Source organism: Phragmites australis, chromosome 12 (genome assembly GCF_958298935.1).
Source record: "Phragmites australis chromosome 12, lpPhrAust1.1, whole genome shotgun sequence".
NCBI classification, from domain to species: Eukaryota; Viridiplantae; Streptophyta; class Magnoliopsida; order Poales; family Poaceae; genus Phragmites; species Phragmites australis.
This window is the reverse complement of record NC_084932.1, coordinates 20694961-20719693: the sequence shown is the minus strand read 5'-3', so window position 1 is coordinate 20719693 and position 24733 is coordinate 20694961. Positions and strand designations below refer to the sequence as shown.

General features: G+C 45.8%; 1 pseudogene; it reads right to left on the bottom strand.

Moving 5' to 3' along the window:
- Positions 1-10872: 10872 nt before the first annotated feature.
- LOC133886384 (SUMO-activating enzyme subunit 1A-like) lies at positions 10873-16686 on the bottom strand (annotated as a pseudogene).
- Positions 16687-24733: the final 8047 nt, after the last annotated feature.

Genomic DNA, 24733 nt, shown 5'->3' with positions numbered 1-24733 from the left:
GCTGCCATGATCATCAAGGTTTCGTTGGAGGTAAGGTTTAGCTCGGGTTTTTGCCTTCTTGATCTATGTCTTCTTTGCTCCCCTTCTTCTACTCCTTTAGGGTGATTTGTTGCTGGGTGAGCTGAGGGCTTCATCGTTGTGCCGCACCTCGATGTGCCGGTGCGGTGGTGGCCTGGTGCCATGCACAGTCGCCGGTGTGAACTCCCCGTGTTTTGCCATTTGATTGGTTTGTCCAGTGTTGTCGTCAACCCGTGCTTTGTTGTATGATTGGTCTAGCTTGCGTGCAGTCAACCTATGCCACCAATATGCTCAGTCCAACCGGAGATGCCATCTGGACTCATGTGGTGATGTGCCTTCTGATCCAGTTATGTGCGTGTGCCACTTTGTGCCAGCATATGCGCCACTGCGTATTGTTGTCTTCTCTCTACTCTCGCTGGCGTGCGCCGCTATTATGTGTGCATGCAAATGTCAGCCTCCGGGCATTGTGTTTTCATTTTGATTTGGTTGTCATGTGGTTTGATTTGATCTTCGGTCGGGATAATTATGCCGTTGTGTCACCGGTCAAATGAGCTGTGCCACCGTGTCGCCGACCGGGTGAGCTGTCCTGCCGTGTCGACGACCGGGTGAAACGTGCCACCATCATGTGATCACCAGCCGAGTGATTTTTTTTAAACACACATTAGTGACAAGTCTAGACCTAACCCGTCACTGATGATTGTACATCAGTGATGGGTTGGATCTAGACCCATCACTAATGTGGACTCATTAGTGACGGGTCAAGTCCAGACCCGTCACTGATGAGTCCACATTAGTGGGCACATTCGGAGTGACGGGTGTGACACCTGTCACTAATGAGGATTATCACCCATCCATTTTACATTGTGCGGTATCTGAGTGACAATAGTACATCTAAATGAATGGCGAAAACACACTCATCTTGAAGAAATATATTTTCTGCCACTTATTTAGATGTACCTATTGCCACAATCTAGCTTGAACGAATGATAATATCTAAATCTATATTCTTTGTGACAATAGTAAGCCTAAAGGAGTGGCAAAAACACAATCATCTTCAATACATTTTTTTTTGCCATTCCTTTAGATCTACTTATTGTCACAGTATTTAACGTTCACACAATATTCACTTTGGAGACAGAGAGAAGATGAGGAGACAGGGAGGTGTGCGACCGCGCATTGGCTCTGGACAGGCCGAGCCCAAGGAGTAGAGGTAGTCACAATGAAAATGATGACCATTGCTCCACTTTGACTGCCATTACCCCTTGGGAGCGGCTTCTTGAGATTGGGAGACCGACGGGCTCAGTAGACGGTGGTCACAAGGTGGCAACAGCTCAGCGGTTGCAAGGTGGCTACGACTCAGAGGACACATATTAAAGGACTGAATGGCCAAAAAAGGGGGTGAATTGGGCTCTAATTAAAACTATTCTAACCGAACTCTAGACCAAGTAAACAATTTTATCCTAGATGAGTAGTACATCAACTACAATGACCAAATTTGATAAAATGCTAAGCAAGAAAATATGCAAGTTACAACAAGAACAGACTTGTGGAAAAAACTTGCAAGAAAGTAAATGCTCAAAGTAAATATGGGAAAGTAAAGAGATGGACAAGAAGACACTAAATTTTTTTCTGAGGTATCGAGGAGTTGACACTCCTACCTAATCCTCATTGGAGCATCCACTAAGAATATCGCTCCTTCTTGAGTTACCAAGACTCAAGTGCTCACTAGTGATAGTCACTTCTCCATCTCCGAATTGGTGAGCTTCAAACCAAGTACAAAACTTCCTCTTGGAGCTCCTATGAGAACTCTAAGAGCTCACCAAGATACCTCTAATTACCAAGATCGGATAGGTGTTGCCAACCACCAAGAGTAACAAGCTAATAGCTTCACTTGAGCCAAATCAAGCCTAGACTACAACTAGATGCACACTTGCTACTCTCCTTGCACTAATGATATCCTTAATCTTTAATTAAGAACTTTGCAAATCACTCTAGTGCACTCTCTTACCTCTTTATCACATACTAAGTGTTTTAGTTCTTCTGAATTGCAAGGTTACCCACTGAGATGAAATGACAAGGTATATATATGATAGATGTTCAAAACTAGCCATTTCCTAACTACCTACATTTTTCGTTAGCGCTGGATGATCAGGCGTGCACAGGCTCTAAACACTAGACCATCCGGTGTGAATCGTCCATCCAAAACTAGCCGTTTCAAGCATTGAATCCTCCGGTGAAGCCTTCGATACATACGTCAGACCATCCTGCGTGTATGAGTTCAACTTCCATTGAACCGAAAGAAATTCTTCTGGACTTTAGTCCGGCGATGCCTCTAATATATGCATTGGACCATCCGATGTGTATAAGTCCGTCTTTCAATGAATATAAAGAAATCTTTTGGAGTTTACTCTAGCGATGCCTCCGATATGCACCAGACCATCCGACGTTTATAAGTCTGTCTTCCAATGAACACAAAGAAAACCTCTAGACTTACTCTAGTGAAGCCTCTGATGGTACGTTGAACCATCCGATGTGTTCAACTCAAAATCCCTCTTTGAAAAATACTCCGGTGTTGCCAACTTCTCTTCATTGGATCATCCAGCGTGTACAAGAGTGTTGAGATAAAAGCTTCGATGTATACAATGCCTTCATCATCGGACAATCCGGCGAGTATAGAGTTTTCAAAACTTATCCAATTTAAACTTCTTTAAGTCCTATCTTCACTTCAACTCATTCATGGGCTTCTTTGAGCTATCCAGTGCTAAAATTTTACGAGTGTGCATCCAACCAAATCTAGATTCAATTAGGTCAAGCTACTACTCTTAGCCCCTCTTTTTAGTACGATAAAAAAAATAAAAGAGAGTCTATGCTACTCTAAGTGTTATTCATCTTCTTATGACACTTAGAACTAGAAGGTCGTTAACCTTAAAGTTCACATCCTTTGATCACTTAACCATTCAATTAAGGAACAAAATTATCCAACAATATTGTGAACTAATCTTTCAATTGCCCTTCGAAATAAATTTGTTAGTCACAATAATATGATTATCATTAATCACTGAAACACTTACCATTTATCTAGTGACCTAGATGCTACAACGTGGAAGCTTGACACAAGAGGTAGAGGTGGCCGCAGTAGAGACAATGACCACCGCTCTACTTTGACCTCCACTATCCTTCGGGAGTGGCTTCGGAGATTAGAAGTGAAATGAGATAGGAGCGGTTGAGGGAGACATGATCTATTTTTAGAAGAATTATCATTCCCGGTTCGTCAATGATAATAATTAACATTAACAGTTCGTCTTTGTCAATTATTAGTTCGTCGGTTTGGATTATGAACCGACAGTGATAAACATTATCAATGTCGGTTATTAAAAGCATGTCTTTTTTTATGCACATCTTTTTAAGAACCGGCAGTGATAATTTGAATATCACTGCCAGTTCATAATAAGACTGACAATGATAACTATTATCATAATTGGTTCTTACTGGCATAGTTTTTATATGCGCCTAGAGCTTATAAATCGGTATTAAAAGGAGGGTAGAGATGACCCCTTTATAGTAGTGTCTCATTTCAGACTACATGCCCTGCCTTTGCCTCACTTGTCACAGCAAGCATGCGCAGCTGGATCTCAGCAGCCAGCTTGCTCCCATTCCGTGCATCCAATCCAGTCATTCATTCATCATCGGCTATTATTGTTCTACATTGGTGTGACATGCTAGGTTATGGTACAACAAATCATAACTCGGTTGCACATTTTGGTGGAGTAGCTAAGCTGGGTCCTGGACCAATTCACAACCTTAAGCCCTGCCCCATTAGCGAGCACCTTTTTTCTCGATCAAATAATTGATCAAGTAGATATGGACACACAAAATAATGTATATTCATTTCCTTTAGGGTTTATCAAAAAGCGGGAGGATGTATCTGATCCTACCAAGAATCATTGTCCTACGCTTGGGATCTGCTTAATGGCCAAATCATAGGGCCCAAACCGGAGGCAGGGAGAAAAAGAAATGTGAGCTTATGATTAGGGGACTAATAGAGGGGTTGGTGATGTACTTGTTAGCTTTAGACCGGCGTGCTTGACGCCCGGCGAGCTGTGATGGTGATCGTGATCACCAGGCGCACTCAAACTCACGTGAACACTTGGAACACAGAGCTTTGGTGCTGCGAACAACCAGCTCCTTTTCTGTTATCTTTACTTCCTTTTATTGTGTGTAATACAAAGAAACTACCAGTGATCAGCCGCACATCGCGATTCAGGCACGTCCATCCCCATGCCCACGATGCCGCTAAAGTCATGGTCGTCCCAGGAACATGCGAGCTAATCTCGGCAAGTCCTCCTACGCGCGCGGCAGTCACAGCCTGAAAGCTCGCGCGCATGCAAACAGAAAAGGGAAACATGCAGCTACTAACTACCTACGTGTACAAGGTTTACTACTAACAAATCTCCTCCTAAACCTTGCGCACGGTCTGAACATCAATGACCCCAAGTCTGGAACGGAGCTCACAGAACTGTTCTCGACCCAGGGCCTTTGTCAAGATATCAGCCAGCTGATCCTTGGTCCCGATGGACTGCACCGTGATCCTGTTCTCCTCAATGCATTCACGAATGAAATGGTATCTGAGATCAATATGCTTACTGCGATCATGGAAAACAGGATTCTTGCTCAGTTGGATAGCTGACTGACTGTCGATCTTCAGGTTGATGGCCTCCGGCTTCGTTCCTTTGAGCTCAGCAAGGAGCCGGGCCAACCAAATTCCCTGGCAGGCTGCTGTTGTGGCCGCCATGTACTCAGCCTCGCAAGATGATAGCGCCACTACCTTCTGCTTTTGAGACTGCCAGGTTATCACATTTCCACCGAGGAAGAAGAGGATTCCTGAGGTGCTCTTCCTTGTATCAATGTCCCCTGCAAGGTCACTGTCACTGAAGCCCTCCAGTTGTGCCTCCTTCCTCCTCTGGTAATGGCAACCGAAGTGAAGAGTGCCTGTAATGTACCTAAGTATTCTCTTCACAGCCACCATATGTTCAGTGGTAGGATTCTCCATGAACCTGCTAACATACCCCACTGAATATGCCAAATCTGGTCTTGAGTTCACCAGGTAGCGCAATGAACCAACAATAGACCTGTACTGAGTTGCATCCACAGTAGGGGCAGTGCTCAACTTACTCAGTTTCAGTCTAGCTTCCATTGGAGTGTTGCTTGGATTGCATCCTGACAGTCCAGCTCCCTCCAAGATCTTTGCTGCATATGCCTTCTGGTTTACAGTGATCCCAACATCAGATTGCACCACCTCCAGGCCAAGGTAGTACTTCAGCAGTCCCAGATCACTCATCTGGAATGTGCTCTTCATCTCCACTTTGAACTTGTCAATGTCAGAGGGGTTCCCACCAGCAATCACCAGGTCATCTACATAGACACCAACAATGAGACGCCTTGCTCCTTGGCCACGCAGATATACTGCATGTTCTGAGGCACTCCTGCAGAACCCAAGCTTGATCAAGGAAGCATCTAGCTTTGAGTACCATGCACGGGGGGCTTGGCGTAGCCCATAGAGAGCCTTGACCAGATGAAGCACTTTGTGTTCTTGGCCCTTCAGCACGAAACCAGGCGGCTGCTCGACGTAGACATCTTCTTGCAGCTGTCCGTTGAGGAAGGCCGATTTGACGTCCATGTGATGTACCGGCCATCCTTCACTTGCAGCATATGCCAGTAACAGCCGTACAGACTCCAGTCTTGCCACAGGTGCGAAGACCTCGTCGAAATCGATTCCCTGGCGCTGGACATATCCTTTCGCCACGAGCCGGGCTTTGAACTTGGAGACGAGCCCAGCCTCATCACGCTTGGTCTTGTAGACCCACTTGAGGCCGATCGGTCGCACTCCAGGTGGTGGTTCCTCCAGCCTCCAGGTGTTGTTCGCCTCGATGGAGGTGTACTCATCAAGCATGGCAAGACGCCAGTTCTCATGCTCCATGGCCTCCTTGAAGGAAGCAGGCTCAGCTTCACTGGCCAGCAGTAGATGCTCCTCCATCTCTCGTGCAGCCAGCCCAGGGGGAGTGGCCGGCCCCAGGATATTGTCGACGTTGCGGTACCGGAGGGGAGCGTCCTCATCATGGTCTGCGTCCAGCAGCTGAGACGCCCCGGCACCAGGCGGCGACACGAACTCCACCGAGTCCGTGGCCTGGTGGGCGCCTGGAGTGGCACTCCCAGTGGCGTGCGCAGGGGTGTTGAAGACGATTTGTGACCCCGGTGCTGCACCGCCAGCAGAGTGAGTCGACGCAGCAGGGCTCGACGATGTCGGTGAAGTCGAAGGAGAGGCGCTCCTGGATGAAGCGCTTGTGCTTGTCGTCGTCGTGGTGGTGATCGTCGCGGACGGCGCTTGCTCCTCAACAACGAAGTCGTCAGTCCCCCCGCGCTGGCCCTCGGACCAGGACCATTTGGCAGCTTCATCGAACACCAGGTCGCGGCTGACATGAACACGACGTGACACCGGATCGTAGACCCGATAGGCCTTGGATCCAGGCTCGTAGCCGACGAAGATGGTGCGCTTACTTCGGTCGTCCAGCTTCTTCTGGTTCGGGGTGGTCACCTTCATGTGCGCGATGCACCCGAACGTTCGGAGGTGTTGAACGCCGGGAGCGCTGCCAGTCCAGAGCTGGTAGGGGGTCTTGCCGCCTACGCTCTTGGACGAAGAGCGGTTCAGCAGATACACCGCCGTGGTGACCGCCTCGCCCCAGAATTCGCCCGGCAGGTCCTTCGCCTTCAGCATGCTTCTTGCAGTCCCGACAACGGACTGGTTCCTTCGCTCCACAACGCCGTTCTGTTGTGGAGTGTACGGCGCCGTGAGTTGTCGATGGAGCCCGAGCTCGGCGCAGTACTCGACGAAGTCACGCGCAGCGAACTCGCCGCCGCGGTCAGTGCGTAGCGCCTGCACCTTCTTCCCGCTCTTGCGCTCTGCGGCCGCCACAATGTTCTTGATCGCCGTTGCAGCAGCATCCTTGGACGGCAGCAGGGCGATCCACATGTACCGGGAATGATCATCAACAAGAAGTAGGAAGTACCGGTTCCCGCTCGGTGTTGGTGGAGTGATGGGGCCGCAGAGGTCGCCGTGCAGGAGCTGAAGCACCGCCGTCGAGCGTCCCAGTGCGCGCTGGAGAAACGGTGACCGCCGATGCTTGCCGGCGAGGCAGGCTTCACAGAGCTGCTCCACCTGAGTCAGCAGCGGCATGCCGCGGACCAGGCCTTCTCTGCCCATCTTGCGCAGAGCCGCAAAGTGCAGGTGCCCGAATCGGGCATGCCACACCCAGGCTTCCTCCTCGCCTCGCGCCGTAAGACAGACCGGCTGTGCGATGGTGACGTCGAGCACATAGAGCCGGCCTGGGTTGCGGAAGATCTTGACGAGCAGTCGACGCTCCTTGTCCCGCACGCGCATCACTCCTCCTTCCACCAGCACCTGGTAGCCGGTCTCGTCGAGCTGGCCGACCGAGATTATGTTGGCGGTGAGGCGGGGGAGGTAGTAGACGTTGGTGATGGCGCGGTGCTCCCCCGTCTTGCAGGAGAAGAGGACGGTGCCGATGCCCTCGATGCGCGCCACTGAGCCGTCGCCGAACCGCACGAACCCGGTGACGCCGGTGTCGATGCTGGAGAACGCCGCGCGCGCCCCGGACATGTGGTTCGAGGCCCCCGTGTCGAGGACCCATCTGCTCGGATCCCGGTCGCCAGGCTCGTCGAAGACGGCGAGCACCTTCTTCTCCACCAGATGGAGCTCGCCCTCGTGGTGGATCACCGGCGGGATCGCCTCTCTCTGTTCCGGCGGCGGTTGCGAATCGATTTGGGGGAAAATCCCCTCCTCCTGCTCACAGTCCACCGCGAGAAGCAGAGTAGGCTCGTCATCTTGGGCTACGTGGGCCTGGCCCTGCTGCTTTTTCTTCGATTTGCAGTCTTTGGCCCAGTGGCCCTTCTTCCCGCAGGCCTTGCACTCGTCATCGCCCGTAGTTTGGCCCGCATTCGCCCTGGCCCGCGAGTAGCCTGAGGAGCCGGTGCCACGACCGCGTCCCCTTCCACGGCGTTTGCCACGCCCGCCGGAGCTCGAGCCGCCGCGCCCAGCTTCCTGCTTCTTGTAGCGCTCGAGCCACTGCTCCTCCGTGAGCAGCAGCTTCCCACCGACGGCCTGCGCAGGTGCTGGTTCGTCGTCGGCGGCCGCCTTGAGACGACCGGTGACCTCCTCGATGGACAGCGCGTCGATGTCGAGGAGGGTTTCGATGGAGACCACGAGCTGCTTGTAGCGAGGGCGTGCCACCCTGAGGTACTTGGCCACCACCTTGGCTTCAGGCTCCGGGTCGCCGAGGAGTGCGAGGCGCTGCACGATGTTGGTGAGGCGCAGCGCGAAGTCCTCCACGGACTCCCCGTCGCGGAAGCCGATCTGTTCGTACTCCGCACGGAGGGTCTGCGCCGTCGACTTGCGCACGCGTTCGTCGCCGATTCGCATCGTCCGGATCGCCTCCCACGCCTCCTTGGCAGACGGCTTGGTCGCCAGCGTGGGCACCATCTCCTGCGGCACACCGGAGCAGATAGCCTCCAGCGCCGTGCGGTCGACGTGGAAGTCGACGTCGTCGTACTCCACGGCATCCCACAAATGGCGTGCCTGCATCTTAAGTTTCATCAACAGAGACCACGAATCATAATTCGTCTTGGTGAGCTGCGGCCAGTTCCCCGACGCGCCGGTCTCCCGGATGACGCGCTCGACGACGACCTCAGCAGGGCGCCGTGAGCCGCGGCGGCGACTGTCGCGCGATCGCCGTGAGGGGGAGATGCTTGGGGAAGGGCAGCGCGGCGACTTTTCACCCGAGCCGTCGCCAGCGTCCTCCGGCTTGCCGTCGTCAGCCTTTGCCTTCAGCTTGGGTCCCGGCGGCGAGCGGCCACGAGGCGGTGACGCCATAGCTCACTGCAGGTCCCTCTCTCTCTCGCTCTGATACCAATTGTTAGCTTTAGACCGGCGTGCTTGACGCCCGGCGAGCTGTGATGGTGATCGTGATCACCAGGCGCACTCAAACTCACGTGAACACTTGGAACACAGAGCTTTGGTGCTGCGAACAACCAGCTCCTTTTCTGTTATCTTTACTTCCTTTTATTGTGTGTAATACAAAGAAACTACCAGTGATCAGCCGCACATCGCGATTCAGGCACGTCCATCCCCATGCCCACGATGCCGCTAAAGTCATGGTCGTCCCAGGAACATGCGAGCTAATCTCGGCAAGTCCTCCTACGCGCGCGGCAGTCACAGCCTGAAAGCTCGCGCGCATGCAAACAGAAAAGGGAAACATGCAGCTACTAACTACCTACGTGTACAAGGTTTACTACTAACAGTACTTACTGTATTCTAGACATGCATTATTGTACATGGCTCATCATTGGGATCTTTTTGTTGAGAAGGATGGTGCTTGGTCCCCCAAAAACAATACTCCGTATTGTTTAACAAGACTTTGTTAGCAAATTAGGTGAGGCTGGCTATTTCTTGACAGAGTGTAAGAATGTCCGATGAAAGGAATAATGTTGGTATAAGTTCTACATGTTGTGTGATACAACAATGATCATTACATTGGCAACGGAGAAACACAAGAATTTTGTAGTTCCTTTTTCTAGAGGCGTCAGTGGCGGTTCGAAATTATCTTACGTGTTGCTAGTGAGAATAGAACTTCTTAAAAATGAGGCGTCGCACTGGTTGAATTATAGTCCTTCAATATAGGTTCAATTGCATAGTCCATGAGTGCGATTTCCTGTTAGAGAATGAACCTGGCCGCAACTGAGACTGATGGAAAGTACCTTTCTTTCATGTCTTATGCTCAGATCACAGATGCCAAGTACCTTTCTTTCATGTCTTGTGCTTAGGATCTCAGATGCGAAGTACCTTTCTCCCATGTCCAATTCAGATATCCTTTTGGTCTTGAAATATGACCACAAGTAAGATCTGGATCCTCCTGTTTTCGATTGATTCTTTCCTTCAGAAATCACACTACTGATGGATCAGATTCTGCGCAAATAGACTCCCGACCGACTGAGAAGATTGAAGTAGATACGAGAAGAAATTGAATCTGAACTGGACTGGCCTGCAATAGACTTCGATCAGAAGTGACTTCAGACAAGTGGTTGGGATGGCTATTTCAGAACCATATTTGATAGGCTAAAGTCCTGTACAAATCAGATTATGCAGATTATGTATAGAGGAGAAATCCCTGCCTCTGGGTTAGAAGTACGAAAAAGATGACCATTACATTGCAGTAACTGGCTAACTGCATCTCTAGAAAACCAGGAATAAGCCTCAGCTTTCCAACTAGACTGATCAAGTTTCTTTCATACCTCCACCTCATTCATCCAAGATTGCATCCAACCTTTCTGGAAATTCAAAACTGCTCACTTCTATTGTTTCTCTAAGATTCGATTCCGACAAAAATGTGGAGTTGAACCAAACACTTCAGACGTTCCAGATCAGATTCCAATAAAAATATGGTACTGACTGCAACCAAACAAGTCGGCGGTGACTGACTGCTACGCGCCTAAAACAGAGAACATCACTCAAACAGCCATTCCAATCAAACAAGCCAGCTCAGTACACAGACATGATGATATAGCTGGAGACACTCACAGTTTTGCCTTGATCTTCACTGCTACATACTATTCCTTTTCAAACAACCACTGCTACCTAATTCGACAAAAGGGTAAAGAGAAGTCAAAGGGATCCATCACCTCAAAAGCATAGAAATATTCCTGACTTCAGCTTTGAAATTGTTTGTGCATAATGTCGCGTTCTCTGTTTGATACAATCTCTGAGACCCCACGCTGCACTAATACCAACTACATTTTCACTTCACTGGCTAAGAATCTAAGAGTTGCTACATGTTCAATGTCAATGAGTGGGGGTACAAGGATTAATGAACCAGGTAGAATTGCAGTTAGGCAGCTAAGCGCTTCAGATTGCAGAAGGTGCAGGGGGATATCCTCGATGACACCTTTACCATCAGCCGCATCAAAATAGAAGAAATTTTTTATCGGATCGCCCTTGCAGGATATTGATTTAATCACCTCCTATTAGATAGAAGACGGTGCTGTAAGCACATTGCTAATACAAAATATGCAAATACAAGGGTATATGGAAATGAATAGCATCCACAATGCTGCGTTTGATGAAATCCAGTCCTGTTTTGGACGCTTGTCATCCAGCGATCAGGCTTTCTCAACAACTCAAAGAAAATTCATATACAGGTATCGGAAGTCCCATGTTATGTTCATTCGCTAACTAATTGGGTTTTGGACAAACCTTGACTCAGACAAGCCTACAGACCTAAAAACACAGTTCTAAAGTTCAGAGAGCCAAAATTACTTAACTGCACTAGTTTAGGGAGTTTACCACTTCTACAAACTCCATATGTACTTAAGACGATTTTGGATATATAACAGGTCCGCTCTATAAGTGCATTTCATCAAAAGTTACATTGAATATATTAGCCTACTGGTGCTACTCAAACTCAAATTGCGTTTTTTCTATAATTAAGCTTCCTGGAAAAAAATGATGAATATAATTGTTTAATTCTAAAAAGTTTAGTTTGCCAATTACAATTTATAAATAGACCTTTGCCCATATAGATCAGGAGCCACAAAAGCACATACAAACAGTTTACAGAAAATACATAAGTTCTATGAGGCCTTGATTAAAAAAAATAGAACATAAGTTCGCTCAGAGTAATTTTAGGTCCTCTTTGCTGACATACTACCTACTCTACTTGACATTACTGTCCCTTTATCATTGAGTTGCTTACGTTTCATATATGAGGAAAAGAAGCATATCACCACATATATTATCTACAGTTACTTTGTTTTCCAGCATTCACAAGCCAACCAAAAAAATGAAACAGAACAAAAATATTCGTAACAGCCATAGTTCGTAAAAAAAAGGTGTAATACAAACAAATACTAGATAGCTCAGACTACGCAGTTTAGTGATTAAATGGAACCTACCTGACCAAGAATACCATCGAGGATTGCACATACAGGAGGATGTTCCTTTTTTCCAGCTGCTAGCAGTCATTCCATGAGAGCAGTCGGGATTTGAAACTCATTGAAAGACTGCAGTTTACCATACCATGTAAAATATCAAAAGGAATACAAACTACATTAAAGGCAATAAAAACTGTTATACCATTTCATCACACATGGCCTTCGTCCGAGCCAAGACTGCAAAAAGATATTATCAAGAGAACAGAATGATTAGGGGAATCAAGAAAAAACAAAAGACATTGGCACTTTTCGGTTCCAATCATTAGGAGAATATAAAGTAAAACTAGATTTTTTGCACCAGTGTCTTGAATTTTGGCATCCTCCCCTCTCATGGCAAAGTATAATTTTGTTGTCTTTCTTGTAGATTATTCCAAGGTATAGAGATAGCTTCCTGTATGGAGGAAAAGAAAATGCAGTCACTGCGCTTGATTGAGCAAACTATAATGCATTTCTCAATTGAAGCATCCGAAAGGGTAAGTTGTGGATTCCTAGACGCAAATTAAACGCAAGTACTCCAATAACAGTATAGCATTGAGCTTTGATGTATAACGGGTGGGGATGCCATGAACAGGAAATGTCAGTTGATGGATTTCTTCGTATAGAAATCGACATTTAAGTAAAAGGCAAGATGACTTTTACGGTACATCTAAATGAGTGCATGCCGTCCATTTTCTTTATTTGGTGGTTTAGATTGGTCCAATAATACTCTATCGCTCACCAATATCATAGGTATCATTAAAGAGTATCATGGGTATCATAAGGGTATGATTGAAAAAAAACATGATAAACTTGTAAATTATATGTTTAATTAGGGAAGGTCAAAATGTTAGTTTATTCTTCGGATAAACTTTCACTTATTCTGTTCATTTTATTTATTAGGGTTTTCACCCTCCGTCGGCCGGTCGATGATGGGTGGCGAAGGTCCGAAGTCCGGTCAGTCAATGACGTAATTACCCCTAAAGGTATCAAGATAATTACAATAATACCTACTAAAATGAACGATTGGATCACAACAATGATACTCTCCACTATCTAGTATCATGGTGTACTGTAAAGGTTCTCAAAGGCAATATGGAACACAAAAAACACCAGAACTACTTCAAACACACCTATCACCCCAAAAAAGAAAGTTACATAAGATCCAAACTATTTTTCCACATCAGAAATAAAAGAGAACTGAAAATCAACCACAGCAGGAGAACCTTCTCGCGTTTTAATTTTTCTTCTCCACAGTTAAGTAAAGCCAATTGCATTCTTGTGGAAGAACACAATTCATACTCAGATATAGAAATGTAGTTCAAATGCTTCTTTTCTATAGCGTAACCTGAACTCATGTACCTGAAGTCTAGGGTATGTCAACTCCAGTTGTTCATTTTCTCTTTCAGGCTTCTTCTAGGAAAAAAAAATGAACACACAACTTCAGAAAGGTAATTTCAGAGGCCAACTTATTAAGGAAAAAGCTTAAGAACAACTTAAAGAGGAATATATATGATATATGCCTCTCAAATGATCATGATTTGCAAAGCATAAGAGATTTTGACACCAAGATGATTGGATCTAAAGAGAATGTGTCTCAAAGGTTGATTCCTGGGTCCCAATTTTGACGATGTGAGACTTCCATGTTTTAAGCACTCTAAGGTGACAGATCTTGGAACAGATGGGAGGGACTTGGAAGACAACCAATGAGAGGAATGGAACAAACGGGAGGGACTTGGAAGATAACCAATGAGCTTAGTTGCCTTGGGTATTCTCGTCTTTTGGAGAGGCCATAAAACAAGTATATCTGCATTTTGTACGCTAACGATTCAGAGCGTGCACACCCTGATATTTATTCTATGAATAAAAAAAACATCAGTCAGGACAAATTTGTGATCAGCCTAGAGTCGCAAACTTTCAGAAGCATAAATGCATAGAAGAGATAAAATTATGTCAGTGTCATCGCATAGACGTGAAGTTATGATAATACCATTACAATCATTCGAAACTGGTCAGTTGAAAATACTATGACCCTTAGGATTTTTGTTAGCTTACAACATTATGGTGAGAGAAGTTTTCCAAAGTGCCATAATCATCCTTGCCTCTTCTCCAGACACTCAGCTGTTATGCACCTGATGGTGGTGACATGGCTTAGGCTTACCCACGGCCCACAGCAGCAGCGAAAGCTTGCCCACAGTGATTGCAGCATGGGCGCTGCAAGGGAACATGGCTCAATCAGAGTTCAAGTAGGAAGCACACCTGTGTGGAAGAGAAAGTCGCAGAAGAAACATAGGCAGGGGCAGAAAGGAAAATTTTCACCCCTAATAGATGAAATGGTAACACCGGCGTTTTATATGATTTTGAGCCTTTGCAATGGAACCAATCAATCCAGAAAAACTGCAACGGTATTTCATAAGTTTGTCGTTTTTATGGCACTTGCATATTTTTCTCTGTGGAAACACATGGAAAGAAAAATAAATGACTAATTACACAGCACATAAGGAAAAAAACGATGAGTCGTATTATTCAAGCCGCATGCATGTGCACAGGTATAGTTTTAAGGGGAATGAACAAACATTATGGACACAACATAGCTCAATCGCAGGAGTCTGTGCAGGCATGCTTAATGGGGAAAGGTATAGCTGTTCTGACTTCTGAATATTGCATGTACTACAACTGTTATTGACAAATCTGAGAACAAATGTTGAACATCTCCAGATATGCTGCATACCTGAATATATGCTTCTGCAAATCAATAAATATTTCACCGCAAGAATCCTTGCAGTCTATAGCGTAAAATGCAATACGCTTGCTTCTCTTCCGGCAGCTGTCATTAATAAACAACTGAAAAGAACACAAAACACATGAAAAACATCATGAGCATGACAAAGAACATCAAACTTCTTGCATATGTTTAGTTTTAAGGAAACACTGAAGTAGCACATGCAATAAGCAGGGGTACTGAAAACTAGTTCCGGAGAAGAATCTATACCTTTGTTTTAGGAGATGCACAACTAACTACAACGATGTCAAATCTATCGAGGAATTCTCCATCAATTAGATATGGATCACCTGAAGGAAAGAACAAATCAGAGAAACTAATTAGCATCAGTACCATGAAGAATGTTAGTCGTTTTGATGAAATGTAATAATATGATAATAGCTTGAAGTGTTGTAGCTATAAGAAAATTCTCTAGGGTAATCAAGCTATGCAATTTCAATGTAGTAATAAGCAAAATAGCTTACTCATTAAAGGAGATTTTTCTTACAAGAACTTTCTTAAGTACCACCGTACCACCATCACTTCAAGAATGCATATAGAAGTATCTCCTAAAATTCTTCAATTATTGATGAAAACGTAGGTATCACAAAATTTCAAGAACGCAAGGAAGAGATGATCACTTTGTATGTTTCTTAATTCGGACCTCCAAATTAACAAAAATCTCAGATTGCAACTCACCTTTTTCAACATAGGATTGAAATCTTTCAAAGACTCGCAGCAAACTTCAGCTCGAGATCTACCACCACATATGCTCTCGTCAGGAGGAATTAGGAAATTTGCATTCAGATGATCCTCCGTGACTATGTGATCATCCATCAAGGATAAACCAACTCCTGATAAAACAATATTCTTGCAGAACTACGGTGTAAGAAAGAAATTATTTTAGTGAGGATGCTTTCACTAAACACCATACAAAAAGTTATAATGAGTGAAGCACGGTCAATATACAAAGAAGAAACGAGGACATTTAGATTAAAGTGATCACAGGCGGTTCGTATAAGTGCACAGACAGTTGAAATAAATTCTCCTTAAGCATACGGTACTAAGGATTATTTTTACAATAAAACCAACAGAGGGCCAGATTTTTTTGACTGAAATGCTACACAAGCAGGAAATATAAGCAAACAAATATAAAATCAACAGGTAAGATAACCTAAAGCTAAGTGGTAGTGCTTAATCTGTGGGAATAACTAACAATACCAGCTTTCAAATAACATCGGAGTATACAAGGAAAATGTAATTCTCACAGACAATGCAAATATAGCACAAGACAATCAGGAACGAAGCAGAAGTAATAAAATGCCAAGAAAATTTACAAGTAACTAGTTAAAAGCAACAACTAAACTTGGATTGAACTTTAAGGAACGCCAATTGATCACAGCATCTTGATGCTGATTTCAATACAATAATAGACACTTATCACGATAACGATGTGGTAAAAATTACTACACAGAAGAAGAAAAAATCCAGTTACCTCAATAGTGGTTCCGTTTATGCCGCACACAAGCACGTGCTCTTTACTTAGCCTGTTCCATGAAACACAAATACAACAATTAGCTCAAAAGGATGAAATGCATCAAGGAAATGACTTCAAGAAGTAACAAATGGTCGTCTCCGGTGGACGGTGTGGGTCCACTGCGGCGCCTTGCTTGCAAGCTCGCTAGACTTGCGAGGGCGCTATAGTCTTGGGGCCAAAAGACTGTAGGCAACGTCAACTTCCAACTTCAGTTAGCCCGCAAGCTTTTACACAGATTTGACGTGGCACAGGATGGTCGGCCCCTCAGTGATCTGGAGGCTTGGCTCAGGCGCTGTCTCAAGAAGCATTGCCTCACACTGTCCTCCCTGCAGCGCACCATTGCGCGTTCCCGGTCGCGGATCACCTGGATTCGTGAGGGTGATGCCAACACAGTGTTCTTCCATCTCTATGCTACATATAGGAAAAGGAAAAATTGGGTCCCCACTCTAAAGGTTGACGGCCGTGTGCTGACCTCACAACAGGATAAGGAGGCGGCTATGTCGAGTTTCTTCTCTGGCTTGTTTGGATCACCTCACCTTCGGCAATCCACCCTGTCCCTACAAGCTTTTCACCATGCAGGCTTTGACCTGGCGGAGCTTGAGGTGCCATTTTTTGAGTCTGAGGTGTGGGACACTATAAAACTCATGCCGTCGGACAAAGCACCGGGACCGGATGGGTTCACATGCCGTTTCTATAAGGTGTGTTGGCCGGTGATTAAAGATGACGTCATGGAGGCTTTGCATTCGGTGTATGGCGGGGATGGTAGGAACCTCAACCTACTGAACTCGGCCCTACTTGTTCTCATCCCCAAAACTCCGGATGCCGACCACCCAAGGGACTTCAGACCAATTAGTTTGGTCCACAGCTTCGCGAAGCTTGCTACCAAGGTTTTGGCCAACCGGCTGGCGCCACGGCTGCCGGCCATGGTGTCGGTTAATCAGAGTGCGTTCGTCAAGGGTCGCTGTATTCATGACAACTTTCTTATGGTTCAGCATATGGCGACATACTTCCACAAGCAAAAGTTGCCTCGGATCCTCCTAAAGTTGGACATTACAAAGGCCTTTGATTCGGTTTCTTGGTCGTTCCTTTTGGAAGTTCTTTCGCACTTGGGATTCGGCCCTCGATGGACGAACATCTTATGTTTGCTACTGTCGTCCTCCTCAACCCGTGTTCTCCTGAATGGGTGCCCAGGGAGGGTCATCGTTCATCGCCGAGGCCTCCGTCAAGGCGACCCCTTATCACCGATGCTCTTCATCTTGGTGATGGATGTGCTAAATTCGCTCTTCCTCAAAGCTTCGGAGGAAAACCTTTTATCACCTTTGGCGGTGAGGGAATTTGGTCACCGCTTATCCTTATACACGGATGACGTTGTCTTGTTCCTGCAACCAAGTGCCCGGGATCTCTCTCTGTCCAAGGCTATTCTGAGTTCCTTTGGACACGCTTCTAGGTTGCACACAAACATGCTAAAGAGCTCTTTCATTCCCATTGGTTGCAGTGAGTCGGACTTGGAGCTGGTCGCCTCAATCCTGCCGTGCCTGGTTGCAAAGCTACCTTGTAGGTACCTGGGCCTACCTCTTTCTGTTCGCAAGTTGCGAAAGGCAGACCTACAACCACTCATTGACAAATTTGACGACTTGCTGCCTGGCTGGAAGGCTGGCTTATTGACCAGTGCTGGTCGCTCGATCCTGGTGCGCGCGGTGCTCACCCTCGATTCCAATATACACTCTCCTCGCTCTGGATATCCCGAAGTGGGTGCTCAAATCTCTTGATAAGAGGCGTAGAGCATTTCTTTGGAAAGGGCGAAAGGAAATTTAGGGTGGTCATTGTGCGGTTGCCTGGCCTCGTGTCTGTCGACCGAAGGAGCTTGGAGGGCTCAGTATCCATAATCTTGAAATCTTGGGATGGTCCCTTCATATGAGATGTCTCTGGCTGCAAAAATCGCAGCCAAACAGGCCATGGTCCAGGTTTAGCCTCGCAATACCCACCAAGGTGCAAGCGATGTTTTTGGCGTCCATGATATCCGAGGTCGGAGACGGGCGCTCGACCCTATTTGGTCGGATAGATGTCTGTCTGGTCGCTCTTTGAAGGATTTTGGCACCGGACCTAATTCCTTTTGTTACGAAGAGGGCTATTGGCAAAAGAACGGTGTATGTAGCCTTGCAGAACCGAACTTGGCTGAAGGACATTACTACAGCTCTCAATGGGCCGGCGACCTTACAATTCCTGCAGGTGTGGGATGCGGTCGCGGGCTTTCAGCTACTTGAGGGAGTCCCGGACCAGCATCGCTGGACCCCGATGCCTTCCGGTATGTTCTCGACGCGTTCGGCATATCATCGTTTCTTCACCGGGGCCATTACCTTCAAGCCATACAGTAGGATTTGGAAGACGTGGGCCCCGCTGCGGGCCAAATTCTTTGTCTGGTTGGCGACTCTGAATAGATGCTGGACAGCGGATAGGCTAGCACGGCGTGGCTTACAGCACCCACTGAACTGCCCGCTTTGTGATCAGGTGGAGGAAACGGTGCAACATCTGCTCACGGACTGCGTGTTTGCTAGAGAGATCTGGTTCAAAACGCTACAACATGTGCAGCTGGGGTTTCTGACACCGACACATGAAGACACGAATTTTCAAGCTTGGTGGAGTCGCGCGATGGAACAAGCTCCCAAGGAGGTCCGCAAGGGTTTCAACTCGCTAGTGATTTTGGTGACATGGTTTATTTGGAAGCTGCGGAATCGATGTGTGTTCGATGGAGCTCGTCCTTCGATTGATGGTCTTCTAGTAGACATTCGTGAGGAAGCTCGGCTGTGGTGTTTAGGTGGAGCAGCTAGGTTGCGTGCCTTGCTAGGCTGACTAAAATTCATGGTCGTGTAGAGCTCATGGCACGTTTTTTCACTGCTAACTAACCCGGCCGTTGGAACGGCATTGTATTTAGACTCATCTTGGAGTTTCTCCCACCTCTTAATATATTGACACGCAGCTCTCCTGCGTTGTTCGCGAAAAAAAAGAAGTAACAAAAACAAGTGATAATCTTCCATCTATGAATAAAAATATATATTTTTGCACTGAAAAGACTACAAAAAGAGAAAAAAATAGCTCTAACCTCGAAATTTTGGAAACAATTCTGGGGGAAAAAACTGGAGGAAAGGTCCAGTGAAGACCACACGATAATATTTTGCGCGATAGTTCTAAGTCCTCACATCAAAATGCAACATTGGTCTTAAACCAAGGGAATCATGCCTTAAAATTGAAACAGAATCATTTAACGACCAAAGGATCGAATTTCTCGTGACATGAAACCAACACTCTCCAAGCAAAAATCAAGCAAAACACAACAATAAAAAATCAGCAGAAGAAACAAAATAAGCAGGACTGAGGTAAAGGTGGGTTCCTTGGTTGACCCCTTCTGGGTGTCAACGCCCCAGACGCTGGAGGTGTCGACACTCTAGATGGCCATCTCCTGGTCAACCTAACTGAACACCTCCTGAAGAGTAGGATCGACCTCATCTAGCACAGATTGCGAGTTAGTTGGAGGCACAACAGGAGGCTACTAAGCTGGAACGGTTGGCTGCGGCGAGTCCTCAAAATAGAGATGTCCAGTGGGTAGAGGTGACGTCAGTGAAGTAAGCACTATCCTCGAAGACGTCTCGGCAGGCTGAGAAGGTACTTTGGTGGTGAAGAGAGCTGACAGTGAAAAGTCTGATCCCATAGTAGTCAAAAGTCTGCTGACGCTGCCTGGGAGAGGACTGGTGGCTGGAGCTGGTGCTGAAGGTGCAGCTGGCAACTGAAGGCCGGTGTGCTGGAACAGGAATGAGAACATACGAGCATTGTTCTCTCTGTCTGACTGAAGTGCTGAGAACATGGCTTGCTGTTGCTGTTGAAAAGACTGCAAGAAGATCATCTGCTGCTCCTGTTGGTGAATCATGTCGCCCTGAAGCTTCTCTTGCATCTCAATTTGTGCTGTTAGCTGCTGCTGCTGAACTACTTGCTGCTGCTGCATCTGCTGAAGAATCAATGTAAGCTCTAAAGTCTGCGCAGCAGGGGTCACTGGAGGAACTATCTTAGGTGTCGAAGAAGTAAGAACAGATGTTTGAGGGGCTGCCTGAGAAGAACCTCCTGCCTTGGCATCATGTGTCCTAGCAACTGGAGGAATGTACTCAGTGTCGTCCGAGTCTGAATCGCTTTCCACGTCAAAGATATACTGAGGTAAAGGCCTTGGTCTCTGCTAGGGCCTGGTCCTCAGCTGCTACCCTCCCTCACTCGTCAATAGGGATCAGCTCTTGAGCATGAACCATGGCTTGCTGACCATGGTGTCTGTCTATGAGAGTAGAAGGAGTATACTCCTTTAAGCGAGTAGGAGACTCCTCATAGGCCTCAAGGAACTCAGGATACCTGATGCTGTGAACAAGCAAATGAGAGATGAAGTATGCAATGACTACTGTTTGGCTAGGGACATCCCCTCTGCAATAGCATCCTCAATCTCACACAAGATCAGATCCATGATATCAAAATGACGGTGAGTGAGGATAGATAGAATCCACCACTGCTGTAGGCTGGTGATGGCCTCTCCATAGCTGATCCTCGGCAGCAAACTCCGTCTCAGGGCCATGTGGTCGCTATAGGTGTCCGCATGTCTGGCAATCGCGGTGAACCTGGAGCGAAGGGTTGTTTGAAGAGCGGCCTGATGTCCTCATTAGTGGGGAAGATGCCACCAACCAGAGGACGACGAGGGGGTTCAGCGTTCGGATGAATGACCTTGTGCAGATACTTGGAACTAGCTTGAACCACTAGAGCCTTAAGCAGACTGATATCATATGAAAGTGTCACCCTGAACATGAACTGAATAAAGTTCCTTTCTGGTGCAATCTATATTGTGGCGTAAAACACTCTAGCCCAGTCCTCTACATATTTGTCCACGTCAGTGAGCAGAGCTAGAAGTCCAGGGAAGGCGTCTAAGTCCTGCCTCACGTCCACTCCCCCTGTAGCTAATTGCATATAACGCTAGTTGAGCATTTTGTGCTGACTCAAACTGACCTTCTTCATGAGATAGGAGTGGAAGAAGCTCTCCTGCAGGACTATCTAGAACCAGGGATCAACTCCCTCATCCCTAACCTTAGGAAACCACTCCTCAATGGGCACAAAACGAAGTTTCTTAATCCTCGATGACTTGTAAGAAGTCACATCGTTGAGCCTGAGCGCTGCCTCTGCACGTGGCTGCTCTGTTTGCTGCTGCACTGCCTGCTCCTCCTCCTCCTCAACTGGCTCTGTCTCCTGATGAGCCCTCTTTTGGCTACCTAATTGGCCAGAAGGCGTCGAGCCTAACCTCCTGGCAGGATGGGTGCGGGTGGACCGACACGGAGTAGTGGAGTCGCCACGGATCACAAAACCTCGCAGAGTGTCTGCTGCCTCAGCTGCTACTAAGGCTCTATCCCACTCCTTCTCAGCCTTCGACTTCTTGTTTGGCTGCTCAACAGCCTTGCCCTTGCCCTTGTTAGTGTGCTCATGACCCATCTAATAGATAGATAAATGACAACAAGATGAGCAAACACATTGGGTATAAAATTGGCAAGATATTGACGCAAAACTGAATTCTAAGCAAGAATATTGGAGAATTTTGAAGATCATGCTATGGAATCATGTTTGCGATAGGGCAATGATCAAATTCAAAGAATATGACTTTAATTTGAATAAATTGATCAAAAGATATATGAACTTGGGACAAATTTGCAAGATTTTGACCTAGATACGAAAGAATTAAGCACATTATCCACAATTTAGATCAACATGCCCTAATACATGATCAAAGTGAATGATGTGGTTCTAATTTTAGCAAATTATCATGAATTTCTTGGATTGGGTTGAATTTAAAATGATATTTGATCAAATTTGAATGAATTCAACTCGAATGTAAAGAGTTCAAGAAATTAAACTCATATACAGATGAACATGATCTCAAATTGCATCGATTTGAACTAAATTTACATTGGTTTGAATGCAATTCACATGAATTTTCATAAATTTGAAAGGAATTTCGAAATTTGAGAGCGAGATTTGGCCGAAATTTGTGCTCACGATGACCAAGATGGAGGAGATGATGGTGAGGGGGAGAGATTGGCGGTCGACGACCTGGACGGTGGCACAGAGGGCAGCTTAGGGCGTAGGGCGGCGGCTCTGGTCGGTGGCAGCAGGCGTAGGGTCGGCAAGCCGGTGGGGATGGGTGGTGACGCTGGATTGAAAACATAGAGAGGAGAGCGGTGACCGAGAGCTGACAGGTGGGTCCCATGAATCTTGCAAACACCGGAAGGTCCGGTGATGCTGAGAACTGAGCACCAGACAAATATTTCTAGAGAGCATCTCAAAACGGACCCGGGACAACTTTCAAACACCAGAGGTTCTGGTGATGTTTCACTGAACACCGGATCTTCTTTCTAAAGAAATCCAATTATGAACACATGATACTCTGGTGAAGCTCCACTGAACACCAGACACTATCACCAGACACTATTCTCGACTCAAGCTCTTCTTCTTCTCCTAAGTAGGGCTTCAGATCTGAAATATTAAATGTGGGACTAACCCCAAAATCTACAGGTAGGTCCAATTTATATGCATTGTCATTAATTTTCTCAATTATCTTTAATGATCCATCAGCTCTAGACATCAATTTTGACTTTCTTAGTTCTGGAAACCAATCATTCCTTAAATGCAAACCAAACTAAATCACCTGGTTCAAATTTTATTTCCTTGCTACCTTTACTTCCAGCAATCATATATTTTTTAGTCATGCTCTCTATATTCTTTTTAGTGGTTTCATGTAACTTAAGAATAAATTCAGCACGTTTCTTAGCATCTAAATTAAGTCTTTCAAAAGTAGTCAAAGATAGTAAATCAATAGGAGCACGGGGATTAAATCCATACACTAGCTAGAACAGACTTACCTTGGTGGTAGAGCGTACCAACCTATTGTAAGCAAATTCAATATGTGGTAAACACTCTTCCCACATCCTCAAATTTTTCTTTAGAACTACCCGTAATATGGTCGATAATGTACAGTTGACAACCTCTGTTTGACCATCGGTTTGGGGATGATATGTAGTAGAAAACAACAGCTTCATCCCCAATTTATTCCAAAGTGATCTCCAAAAGTGACCCAAAAACTTTATGTCACGATCCGAGACGATAGTATTAGGCACTCCATGTAGTCGAACGATTTCCCTAAAAAACAAATCAGCTATGTTTGTAGCATCATCGCTCTTGTGACAAGGCATAAAATGTGCTGTTTTAGAAAAATGATCCATAATTTTAAATATGCTATCCCTCCCACTCGTTGTCCTAGGCAATTCTAAAACAAAATCCATAGAAATATCCTTCCAAGATACATTAGGAACAGGAAGAGGCATGTAAAGACCATGTGGATTTAAGCGAGACTTAGCTTTATTGTAAGTGGTGCAACATGACACGTAGCGCTCGATGTCACATCTCATCTTTGGCCAAAAGAAATGAGCGGCCAACACATCTTCAGTCTTCTTTGCTCCAAAATGTGCCATCAATCCTCCTCCATGCACCTCCTACAACAACAAAAGATGAATAGAGCTAGCTGGAATGCATAGCTTGTTAGGACGATAGAGCAATCCGTTATTCAGCACATATTTATTCCATATTTTTCCTTCTTTACAATGTTCAAGCACTTTTTTAAAGTCTAAATTAGCAGCATACAAGTCCTTAATGGTTTTTAAACCAAAAATCTTATGATCAAGTTGAGATAACATGTATAACATCTAGAAAGTGCATCAACAATCACATTGTTCTTTCCTTTCTTATGTTTTATGACATAAGGAAAATAATCAATAAATTCTACTCATTTAGCACGTCGCTTATGCAATTTAGCTTGACTTCTAATATGTTTCAGCGATTCCTGACCAGAATGTATAACAAATTCTTTGGACCATAGATAATGTTGCAAAGTTTCAAACATATGAACTAAAGAATACACTCAAAAGGAATAATTCAGACTTGGTCCACTTAATTTCTTGCTGAAATAAGCAATAAGTTTACCTTCTTGAATTAGCACACCTCCAATTCCAATCGCACTAGCATCACATTCCAGTTCAAAGGTCTTACCAAAATCAGGGAATTGGAGCAATGGAGCATGGGTGAGTCTCTTTCAATAACTTGAATATTTGTTCTTGTGCAGGTCCCCATTTGAAAACTACTCATTTCTTTGTTAACTCGTTTAATGAAGCAACAATAGTGCTGAAATCCTGCACAAATCACCGATAGAAACCCACAAGACCATAAAAACTTCTCACTTATGTAACAGTATCAGAGTTGCCCAGCTCTTTATGGCTTTGATTTTTGTTTCATCCACCTCTATTCCTTGTGGAGTAACAACA